Source organism: Poecile atricapillus, chromosome Z (genome assembly GCF_030490865.1).
Source record: "Poecile atricapillus isolate bPoeAtr1 chromosome Z, bPoeAtr1.hap1, whole genome shotgun sequence".
In the NCBI taxonomy this organism is placed as follows: Eukaryota; Metazoa; Chordata; class Aves; order Passeriformes; family Paridae; genus Poecile; species Poecile atricapillus.
The window spans coordinates 18,418,221-18,430,684 of NC_081289.1; positions in this window are offsets into that span (position 1 = coordinate 18,418,221).

The window sequence follows — 12,464 nt, forward strand, 5'->3', positions numbered from 1 at the left end:
TTCTCTCTTGCTGGAGTGTTAACAAAGGGAAAATTTTCTTACTGGCTTGTTTTAGAGATTTTTCTTAAATAACTTTTTGCAGAATGTCAGTCATGACAAGAGGGTTCCATTCCTCATGTTACAATTGGAGTTACAACTCTTTTGAACTAGACGTTTGGGCTGACTGGTTTATTTGTATGGCTGAATAAGAGCAGCTGCTTGACATGGCAATTTAAAACAGTCAGGTTTATCTTCATTCCTTTTGAAACCATGCTGACTGCAGCCTGAAGAACAGTGAGATATGGAAATAGTGGTGGGTGTTAGAAAAAATGGTAACTCTTGCTCTGTCATTTACTATGTTGGAGTGCTTGAAGATATGTAGTTGGAAAGTGCACAGCAAGTCAAGAACACATCTGTAATTACTTGGTTCCCAAACCCCTGGTCCTTGGATTTTTATTTCTCTTCCACTTCAGGGGGGATTGTGTGTGGTATTTGTTCTGTATGCAAGAAATGTTTGCTATACTGAAATTATTTTTGTTTGGTATTAAGGTGGTAATGGGTCAGGAGCAGTCAAATGGGAGATCTCCATCTGGGGGAGCATACTGGGATGGTGTGTCCCCTGTGAGCAGGGCTGCCAGCCACTGCTGTCTCTGCTTCTCTGAGCAGGGGCTCTTTTTCTTCCCAGGACACTGAGTTTACACTCTTGTGAAGGCTGGGAAGCTGGAGAGGAGAGAGAGTTCACAGTTTTCTTTATTAGGCCACAGTCACTGCTTTTTTATCCACAGTGATGGACAGTATCCATTTTCCACATCACAAGTCAGAGCAAAGTGTCTCAGCCCAAAAGCGTGATTTGACAGGTCAGCTGAGGTGCCCTGACACTGAGCTGGCCCCAAAAGCATCAGTCCCACTGAAGCCATCTTTAACCCACCACTCTCTGTGTCAAATCCAACAGTTATGTGGTCATAGGGTGAGTCATTTTGTCTAGCTGATTTGGTAGATAAGATATCTAGTTTTTTCCATTAGCTGAACTGATTTTATGTCTAGCTTTACAGATTCAACACGAGGAAAATGGCAAGAGCATGAGACTGGTGTCTGTGTCTTCAGGGACAGAAAGAGAACAACTGCTTCTTTAAAAGCCATTAAATCCTAAATACAATGTAAAGACATCAAGTACAAAATCAACCAAACTGGCAAACTTCTTATGGCAAAAATAAATAATGTGTCAAAATATACAAGTGATGACAGGACCTTTACTGTGGTTTAGAATTGTGTTAAACAGGATATCATCCTAGAGGTGATAGGAGCTTATTCCAGGGACCCCTATCAGCTTCTGTGTTGGTAGGTGGAGAGGAGCGTCCTTTTGTATAGCATTGTCACTGTCGGACATGAAATGATTTACACAGACACTGCTCGATGTGTGGTAGAGGAAGAGGAAACTTTATTCTGTTGTTTCAGTATTTAAAGATTCTTGACAACGACCAGGGATTGGATTGTCAGGTCACCACCTTCCCAGCCACACTGTTTGTGAGAAACGTCCATCAAAAGATGTATCTTTAATGGAATATATAAACGTCTATGTTTATAGTTACTTTCCTGGGAAAGTGTTTAGAAACTATGACAACAATGTCAGAAAGCTTGATTTTCAGGGCGACACAGCATGTTGTGGAATATTGCCTGTAAGTTTTGGAGTAGAAAATACTGTTGTGCTGAAGTCAAAATTCTTCACAGAGATGTCGTGATTTTTGACAAAATTTTCTGTCAGAAGTGAATTAAAAATTTGGCTTACTGAGGGTCACAGGACTTCCTTTGACTATATCATCTTGATTTTCATAAGTGGCAAGAGAATGTCTCATGATATAAATGACAGACCCCTGTCAAATTTAAATGATGAAGTTCAAATAATTCCTTTGATCTTATCGAGACAAATTAACTGACAAGGAAGGATTTTTGAGGGAAGGCATTTCATCTTGGGCAGTCTCAGCTCTTTGCTCTGATTCAGGATGAAAGATTTTCCTGGAGTCAATTTTCTGGAATTGAAATTGTGAGTTTTCACACACAGTGTTGTGGAATTCTCTGTGGCAGTAGGTGCCTGAAGGTGTGCCACTCATACCGGATCAGTTTATTTACATTTTTATTATCTAGTTGTGTTAGGACTCTATAATAACATGAACTACAAGGTCATCCTTGTAGACTAATTTTATTTACACGGTGATGTAAAGTTAGATATGTATGTGTCTGATACAATCTGGAACAATAGAGAACAAACAGTCTAAACCAGGTTATGGAAATAGGTCACTTTATCTTTAGAAATCCTGATGACAAGTTATGTGGACCTGGACCAAATGAAGGGGTGGTTAATCTATTTTTTAATATAATTTTTATTCCTTGTTAAAAATTCTGTCCCAGGAGCCGTGTGCTTTCTTACTTAGCTTTCAGAGTTGGTCTTTCCCAAGAACCTTTTATATCCTATGAGATTTACCTCTGAGTTATGCTGTTGTTTGCACTATTTTATCAGCAGAGAACCTGCTCAGGTCAGGTAGTCTTTGGTGAGTTTGCATCCTGCTGCTGAAGGGAAAATAGCTGCAATAGAAGGACACACCTGAGAGACACAGTTTACAATCTGAACAACGTACCCTCTAAAAAAGTCCTGAAGAATTTCTTCAGGTAGCGCAAGCTCTTCAAAATTATTTGGCAGTATAAAAGTGTTGAAAATCCTCACTTAAACTGTTGTGCTCTGCTGTGCTCTGTTGAGCATTTCTGATGAAGTAAAAGACCTGCAGACAGGTAGACCTCCCACCAGAAAAGAGCCTATCTGATCTTATCTTTTTGTTTTACTGGAAATGAGCACCATGGTTGTGGTAGGCACCATGAACAGCCTTGCATAGGTCCTGGCTATTGTGGATGTGCTCCAGGAAGCAAAGGATTTTCCTGTTTCTGCTTTTCTTCATTACCTAAGAAGTCAGCATGGCAAGAGAAGCTATCTCATTTCATCACTTTGAAACTGACAGTGGTATTTTAAATAAGTTATTTTATCCAAGATGGCTATTTTGGAGCATCCTGCTGTCGGACGCCATCTGTTTGGTGAGCGTCATCGTTTGTGACTTCTGCAGTGTGGGAACCAAATGTCAGACTGTCAATGCATTTTCTATCATGCTCTAATTCTGGCTGAACAGAATTCCTATTTATTCACTTTGCTCAAGTAGTGTACAGTAGACTTCTAGGCTTTTTAGTCACAGAAGGATTACAGGCAAGTGAAACCCATAGTTTATCTACAATTGAGTTTCCCCAGAACAAGAATTTTCTTAGAATTGAGGTGCAAATTTGGTCAAATGAGACAAAGTTAGATGTTAGCCTGTTGATCACTCCTAATTGTCAGTGTGCTAGGTAGATTTTTTTTGAGAGCATTCTCAGATGAATGTGTTGTTTTTTCATGTGTACAGTTAAAGTCTAAGTCTCTCCTGGCAATGTAATGTTTTGTTGAGTTATTCACAAACAGTGTTGACCCAGCTATTTCAAAGAAAGTATTTTCCCTTGTCTAGTTCATCCCATCATCCTAAAGCTATAGTCAGCATGTTGTTTTTTACTCCTGTGCCCGGTTCTCAAATTTTTGGTTTCTCCCATTGGAAGTTTATTAGTTCAGGTTTTGTTTCATCTCTCTGGATTTTCTGTTTCTTTAAACTTCTGAGTACATCTCATATTTATGAAATTTCAATTCCCTGTTAAACTATGCAGCATGTAGGAAGAACATCAGCAAAGTTTAACTGAAGAGTATTCAAAAATACTTTGGTTTTGATTGGTATCATGAAAATACATAATTGTATTTTCAACGTCTTTTAAGCTGGGGTGGTCAGCCAGGGTAATGGTGTTACATGCTATGGCTTTGTGTTGTAGAAAACCAAAGCAAGACTTGGTGGTAGTAGTTTTTTGTTTGTCTTTTTTTAGTTTATTTTAATTTTCTAAATTTATGTTGAAAATCAGATTTTTTTCCCCCCTATACTCACATGTCTGAATTTCACAAAACAGATTAACAACTATTTCTTTTTCCCAGGAAAATGCTGTGAATGGAGAGCATCTGTGGCTAGAGACAAATGTTTCTGGGGACCTCTGCTACCTGGGGGAGGAAAGCTGCCAAGTCAAATTCTCAGTGAGTTATTTTCGGATTTCTTTTTCTCTTTCTGAGGTAACAAGCCTGGCTTCAGACTGATGCAGTGCTCAGTCGCTTGAGAGCTTGAATTGTTTGCCTGTGTTCCAAAAGGAGAGCAAAAAGGGCAAAAGTCTGCTGGTAAAGACTTCATTGCTTCAGGAAAAAAGCCCAAACCAGTTTCGATTGACCCAGGTTATTTACACAGTGAGAATGTATGGAATGAACAGCTTTACTAACAAGGTAAGGGGAAAAAAAGGTAGACTACTGAGATGTTTCAGGAATATTAAAAGACACTAGTCTATTTTACATGAAAATATAAGCAAATATATCACCTGTTGCAGCCTCTGAAAGGAAGGTATGATCAAATTTCTGCAATTTTAATCACTGCAAGGGTTTGAACTGAATTTTCCAAACTCTTGAATGCACTCACCAGCAATGAGTGCAGTCATATTTGAGTGTTTTCCTTCTCCTGTTTAGGAATAGTCAAGGTTAGCTTTCTTCTATTGAAGCTTTTCTGCTATCTATGGAAATGTTTCTTTGGACTGATTTCAGATCCATGAGTATCAGTTCTTTGACTATTGCACTTCCAGTCTATTTCATGAGCTCTTTTTGCCAAGTGTTTCAGTTAAATTGCTTCATCAAAAGAGAAGAAAATACCCAAGCCCCTCTAACTTTGGTATTTAGGAAGACTGGGAAGAGAGTGGGGATCCTGTCTTCACGTCCTTGATTTGAAAGAATGCTCTAATGGAGTCTCCTAGCCCTTGGACTGTAATGGTTAAAGGGAAATCCTCTTCTCTGGGCTGTTCGTGGTTACCATCTGACTCTTAAAGATCTTTCTGTCTTTCTGCTTTTATTACCACCCTCCTCAATGCACCCCCCACCAATCACCTTCAGAGCATTTAATGGAAATCAAAGCATTTTGTTTCACCAATCAGTGAATCTGACATCAGTGAAACTGCCCCCAGTTTTCAGGGCAATGTGATCCAAAATACTAGTGCTTTCCATAGCACAAATTTAATATCCATCTCATGAAACTTTTCCAGTAAATTGGTTACATTATGGTATAGAGCATTAAGACCAAGCCTGAGAAACCCATGCCTCCTTCAGAGTGCTGAGGCTAAGCCCCAACAGCTGCTGATTGTGTGGTAACACTCGAAGGAAGGGTCACTGTCACTGGGTGTTTGCTGTGCACTTACATTGGTCCTGAGGCACTGAGGTCTGGCAAAGATTTTTTTGGCTGGTCTGACCCAGTGTGATGGTTCCTGTGTTCTCAGCAGAAGTTTGCCTTTCTAAAACTGAACAAATTCTTCCTTATGATTTAGTGCATTGAAAGTAGTATGTTGCATATTGTTTTCACAGAGATAAAAAGCATACTTGGTAAACACAGTGATAAAAAACCTATTTTAAGTTATCAAGTCACAAAACATGTGAAAACCTAGTCTGCTGTACAATGCCATGGTTCTTTAGGTGAAACAGAGCACCATGTATATGTCAACATGTACAGTTAGGCTGCATCTAGATAATTGCAAGAATTAATAAAATTATAATAATTATTCCATAATGTGAGCTGAAGCTGTGTTCCCTGTTTCTTTCATGAGTGTATTTAAAACATGCTGAAAATTATAAAGAAATAATTTATTAGAGATTTAAATAGACATGAATAAATTGAATGTAAAAAATCTGAAGCAAAGAAATCTCAATTTACTGTGTGTTTATAAATCTTCTGTCCCTCAAGCATAAGTCTGTAAGTTAAATTTCTATGAAAATTAATTCCATCTGGTTAATTAAATTGAGTTTATGGACGTAAAGTAAGTAAATACATTCTCTCTTCTGGATGTATTCTCTTGCTTTTGATATGCCTTGGCCCAGGGGATTCAATGAAAATTATTTCAAAAGCCCTACTGAAATTAATAAAACTAACCAGCATAATTAAGAATTTTGTCCCTGCTGTAGTGCTTCATGAGCATTTAACAGCATTCTCTGAGAATTTTATCATTCTCTGTAAAATGACCCAAGTATTTTTCTGCAAGGCAATGGTCAGGCCCATCAAATTAAATATTTTATGATAAGCATGAAACGACCTCTTGCAAACTGATCCAAGTTCTCTGATTTGCACATGCAGTTTTTCTCCCCTTTGCTCATCATCTTTGTAGGATGCTCAGTTTTAGAGTGATGCTCTGCTGTGTTAACCTGATCCCCTAGTTAAAGGGAGGCATTCACTTCTACTTCACAAGCTGGAGTGCTGTGGCTGTTTTTTTTTCGCTAAGTTCAGGTTTTAACCAGAAGAACTTCAGATCTTTTAAATTTATTTATTAATTTATTTTGTACACAACTGAGAGCACCAAAGGAAGAGGACAAAAAAAAAAAAAGTGTTGCATAGGGAGAGAAACATCTCCTGTTTTTCAGCTGACTTTGTTTTCCTCCTGGGAATAGCTCACCTCCACACACACGCGTGTCCCTCTCCTGTTGCAGAAGTCTGCCCTGCGGAGGAAGTGTGCTGCCTGCAAGATCGTGGTCCACAACGCCTGCATGGAGCAGTTAGAGAAGGTGAGACATTGCCATCTTCTGGAGCCTGACATGGCCAACACACTTTTAATTCTTCTAGTGAGGTTTCAGCCTATGCCAAATTACATTTTCACAGCTGTTTTAACAACGTACTTGTGAACAAAACTTGGCTTTAAATTCTACCTTTTTTTTTTAAAAATATATTTCTTCAAACCCTGTGAACCATAAATAAAATCTCAAACCAACAAAATCCAAAACCACGCAAAGAACAAAAACTACAGAATGCCTTCACACTTTTAAGGCTTAAAAAATAAATTGCCTCTGCTTCTAGATTAAAAATTGAAGGTAGAAAATGGACTATCCTGTCACATACAAAATTGGCCTTTTACAATTCCCCAACTAAAGCCAGCATAATTCATTGTATGACAGCTATACTTATGAGCAGTGCAGCATAAGATGCTAGTGTGAACTTCCCCCCTGTATTTACTAGACTATACTGTTTTCTCTTAAAAATTTCTGAATTTGAGTTTTTGTCTGTAAAATGGAAAACATCAATCCTTTCCTGTATACTACCATTCTGTGAGCTTCTGTGAGCATCTGTCCTGCTCCTCATTTTCTCAAGTATCCTTGATCACACCCAGGCACGTACAGAATATCTATCACTGACTTCAGTCTTCCCCTCAGAGACTTGTCTTCATTATGCCTAACTGGAAATGTGCTAGAGAAATCTCTTCCCCACACTTTTCATTCCTGGTGGGATATGTGCAAAGAAATATGTGTGGGAATTTCCCCATTTTTTTTTTCATTAGCGCTTCATTTTCACTCCTTTATGTTTAGCAATGTTGTTCTTCATAAAAGAAGCTGATGAATAACAAATTTATAGCATCAACCCTATAAGGAAAGGGCTTTTTCCTTTCCAAGTACTTGGACTCATGTTGACAAATCCCACAGTGATTGCCATTATACCAAGTTGGAGAGGTACCATTTCCACCCCCGATGCTTTTATCCACAGTGAAATTAACAGTAGCACATGCTTTCAGCACAAAATGTTACCAGTGAATTTTTCATGACTTCCTTCATCACCAGCAGCGCCGACTTCCCATAGCCCAGTGAGTTGGTGGCATTGCCAGCCAGAGAAAATGAGCACTTAGATAAAACCCAGCTTCTCTGTGCTCTTTTGGAGACCAGGAAATCCACTTCTTGGCAGAGGGCTGTTATAAAGTCTATAAAGTTTAAAACTAGTACATAAGTCTTCTGCTTGGCCCTCTCTGAAAAGGTGCACATTTTAAGCAAAATAAATATAAACTGGGTCATTCTAGCCTGCCATGACTGAGCAGTGAAACAAATTTCAAATCCAGGTGAAGAGCAATGGAAGAAGAATAATATTACAATGCTTTTTATTTCTTTATACATACTAGGTATTTTGCTTACTTTTTTTTGTCTGTGCCTTTAAAAAAAAATTATTTTCCTCCTTATTCTTATTTTTCTCTTAGCGCTATTACTTTGAAGGCAAAGTATTATATGAGGGAAGAACTAATTTATTTGGGGAGGGTTGTATTTAAATTTGGAGAAACTTGGTCATGCTACCTTTAACAAAAGCATAGCTGTGCCTTATTTAAAATGTTTAATTCTTTGAAGGGTAGTCAGCTCAAACCTGAATTTATTTCATTTGGTACATCCATGCTTCACATATAGTTTAGACTTTTTGCAGGCCTCTCACTTCTTCAGTGTCTTTTTTAGTGTCAACATCTGTCTATCCTTGTTTCTATTGTTTTCCTTTTCTCACAACTTTTATTTTTTTCTCATAGGACTGCCTTCTTGTTTATTAAATGCTTTTTTTTCTTTTCACCTTCTTTGAAATGTTTTCCATTCATGAGAGCTCCTGTTGTCCTCTGTGGAGTGGCAACACCACTGCTTGAGGCAATAAAATGCTCCCCAAATGATTTCTGGTTGAGGAGGTGGATGAAAACGTCTTTATCTAAGGAAAAGGCAGAAATCTATGAGAATTTGCATGGTTCTTTATGTAAATGTCAATTTCTCTCCAGATTTTGTTTGTGAAGACATAAAGATAATTGTGCAAAAAGAGTGAAATTTCCAGTACCTACTAACTTTGGAGACCTAAGCTGAAATGTGCACTTGTTTGCAAATGTTCTTCAGAAAAACAAAACAGATAAAGTGTTTTCCTTCTAGAAGAAGGAGGCAATATTGAACTCAGTAGGCAGCAATAGCATTATTGAAGATGGGGGCTCTGTAGAGGTCCAGCAAGGAGGATTAATATGGCATATGAAAAGAGATTTTTCTGACATATAGGGAAGTTACTTTTTTTCACCTAGTGAAGCTAGTATTTTAATAGATAATAAATACTTTGGAAGTCAGGCCTAGATAAAAATATCGGAATAAATTTTCTTTCAGCTCACTTGCAGTTCTAACAGTTTTATTTCAATGCCAGATTAATTTTCGCTGCAAACCGACTTTCCGAGAAGGAGGCTCCAGATCTCCAAGAGAAGTAAGTAATGGACAAATGACGATTACTTTTCATTCAACATGTGTGCTGATCCCCCTGGTGTGCAGCTGCAGTAGTGCTTTTAGATTGACAGGAGTCTTAGAGAGAGAATTGGTTCCCAGTGGAACATGTTCCCCTCTCCAGAATAAATGTAAAATGAATTCTAGCTGAAGCACTACTGCTTACATTGACAGAAACCATTTCACTTTCTGTTGTCTTTTTCCCATTCTTTCAGTTATTCTGTCTTTTTCCTTTTTTTACATTTTTTGGTAGCATTTTTTTTAGCTAGTATTTTTGGATTTTTTTTGGCTTTTAAAAAACCCATTTCGCCCTCCTTTCACTTGCTCTCTCTTCGTCTTTTTTTTTTTTTTTCCCTCTAGATGTATGTTCAGTTCCCTCTGAAACATAAAATCAAACATTTAAAATTCTGAAGACTGAGGAAGTAGTTCTGGCCTCATTTCAACATGGATAAAGAAAACACCACCTTGTCCTTATTCCTCATACAGTTTTGGTGGTTTTTGAGGCTTCCTGCAGTGCCTCCTGCACATTTTGCTCCAGGAATTACTCTGTTGGCTGAAGGGACTTTTTCTTTGGTGTCTGTTAACAAATTTCACATAGATGGTACCACTGAGTGCAAGGTGCCAATACTTCCTATAATGCATCTTTTATGTCCTTGTTTGCAGAACTTTGTGCGGCATCACTGGGTGCACCGGCGGAGGCAGGAGGGCAAATGTAAGCAGTGTGGAAAGGTAAGATTTCCAGCACAGCACAAGCACGACACAGGACACTTAGGAATTCAGGGTAGCCAGTAGGTCCTTCTAGTCACTGCAATTTTTTCTCTCACAAACACTTGGCCTCTTTTAATAGCTAGTGACAAGCCTGAGATGTTGAGCATTACAGTCCTGATTCCCATGTGGGAAGAGAAAGGCAGCTGCATCTGCAGGAATGAGCACATCATTTGTCCTGGGAGGTTGTGGTGTACTGGCTGCTGAAAATGAGGAGGAGGAAAGCTGTGACTCCTTGAGCCTTTTTAATTGCTAAGCTAACCCTGTACCAATATGATGGTCTTGCAGTACTGTCCTCTGTGCCAAAATTATGATGCCCTATTTTTTAGGCTCCTGGAAAAGAAAGGCTGTTGCTTTCTTTATGCCCCAGCAGACTCTAAGATTTGTGAGACTGCTTTGTGCTTCCTCTGCTTCATATATTGTAAAAGTTTATTTCTAAAAAGTTATAAAAAGAGGGAAGAAGTACTTTAGATACTGAAGGTCTCTCTTCTGAAATATGATGAGCCTCTGAAATATATTGGGAGATATTTAAAAATAAAATTTACAGGGATTTAATTTCATTTTTTTAGCACTATATTATACTTTTGCCTCCCTCTTTACAACTAGTAAGAAAGTCCATGTCTCGTCTCCATGGCACAGCACTTCAGTCAGAGGAAAATGAGATTTGTATCTGTATACTCATGCAGATTGTCAGCTACCAGCTGCAACAGGACATGCAATAAAAATGTAATGCCCTTTTATAGCAAGTACCATGGGAATAGTGCAGCAAGACAGTTTACACACAGCATTCTTAGGGTATGACTTTGCCATCCTTCTCTGCCTTCTTGGCCTGGGTCTCTCCTACAGGCATTTGGAGTTGATTTTGCAGTGAGAGTACTTACTAGGTATCATATCAAAAATTGTGCTGGGTATGTTCCCATGGGCAGCCTTGGTTGATATAAGTCTTCAAATCCTACCATCAAGCAGAGAATATAGAAAAGTTCAGAGAAAATATCAGTTTTCCCCTTTAATAAGAAATATTAGGTTAAGGACAACACGAGTATGTTCTAGTAGAGTTGTTCTTTGCCAGGAAACAAAGAATTAGAAAAAATATAACAAAAACAAATCAGTTATATTTATTGGCGAAGGAGACTCCTATTACAGCAACATGCATGTGCTGTGGTATAACATTTAAAAAACCTCCAAGTAAGAACCACCTTTATTATTCTAAAACTCAAATTGATGAATTTCACTACATCTTATCTTGCAAGAAAAGGGAAACTATCATTGAAATAGAATGACAGTAAATTTAAAGCAATAAAAAAAGTATTAATCATGGAATACTGAAGGATTCTGGTAGATCTTGTTGTATAATAGTCCTACCCCATGCCTGGAATGGGATGGTTAAGTATTTTAATGATCATTAATTACAGTTCACATAAAGAAAGTTTTCAGGAAATACCCATCTCATGCTTCAAATCATAAGCAAGTAGACAGGAATTAATGCACTCCATATCCTTAGCATAGCCTCATGGCTTTATATTGTGCCATTATGTGCCATGGCTGACACCTCCTGAAAAACTGAGAACACAGGGGTCAGTCAATGTTCCACCTTATGTCAGAAGTGCAGTTTGAGTTCTCCTTGTTGTCATCACTTACAGTGGTTCACATGTGGGACATTCTTGTAACAAATGAACTGAATTCCCCTTAGATTAAACATAATTGAAAGTTCACTCTGCAGTTACTGGTGAGAATTCAGTCCGCAGGACCGGATTACAACTAATGCAAAGTAAAATTTCCTGAAAATACTTGTGTGTAATCTCTTGAGTACTAACAGAGCCTGTGCTACCCTGTTACACTTAACTTGCTAGTGCAAGTGCAGCTTATGTAAACTCATCTAGGCTTTAGCTTTTTACTCTTCTTCCCAAGGGTGATTTCACTGACTTATTGCTGAAGTATTATATAGAGAAATTGGTGCCAGGGAAAGGGGCCTGGGATGTGCAGTGTAACCAAGCAATCTAGTTCTGTCTTTGTCTCATGAATTTCCAGATATTGTGCCTTTATAATTAACAGTCTATGTTCATCTCTTTCCTGTGGTCTTGCCTTGTTGAACCTTGAGTTCATGTAAAGTTGTAGCATTTACAGCATCCTTTAGCAAGAAATTCCTGAACTTAACTACATGCTATGAGAAGAGCTACATTTGACTATTTCAAACCTCTCACACATTAGGTTTTTTCCTAATACTTCACAGCTATTGTGTTTGAAGGGATGGCAATTAAGTGTTCCCATGGCATCCCACACCATTCATGATGTTTAATAATTCTTTTCTTTCTCTTGAAGGCGTGGAAAAAAAAGACATTTTCATAGCTGTTAGCTGTTTGTTACCTGGGGTCATCAGAGCAATCAGGATAATTTTTTAATCTTTCTGCAATATGACATAAAGATTCTCAGACCATGTGGTCTAGCATCCATTTAATAACTATATGCAGTAATAGAAGCTTAAGGATGAATGAAAAGGAATCTTCTGCCTGTATGCTTCCAGTTAGGAGTGGCTGAGGGGTTTTCTGAG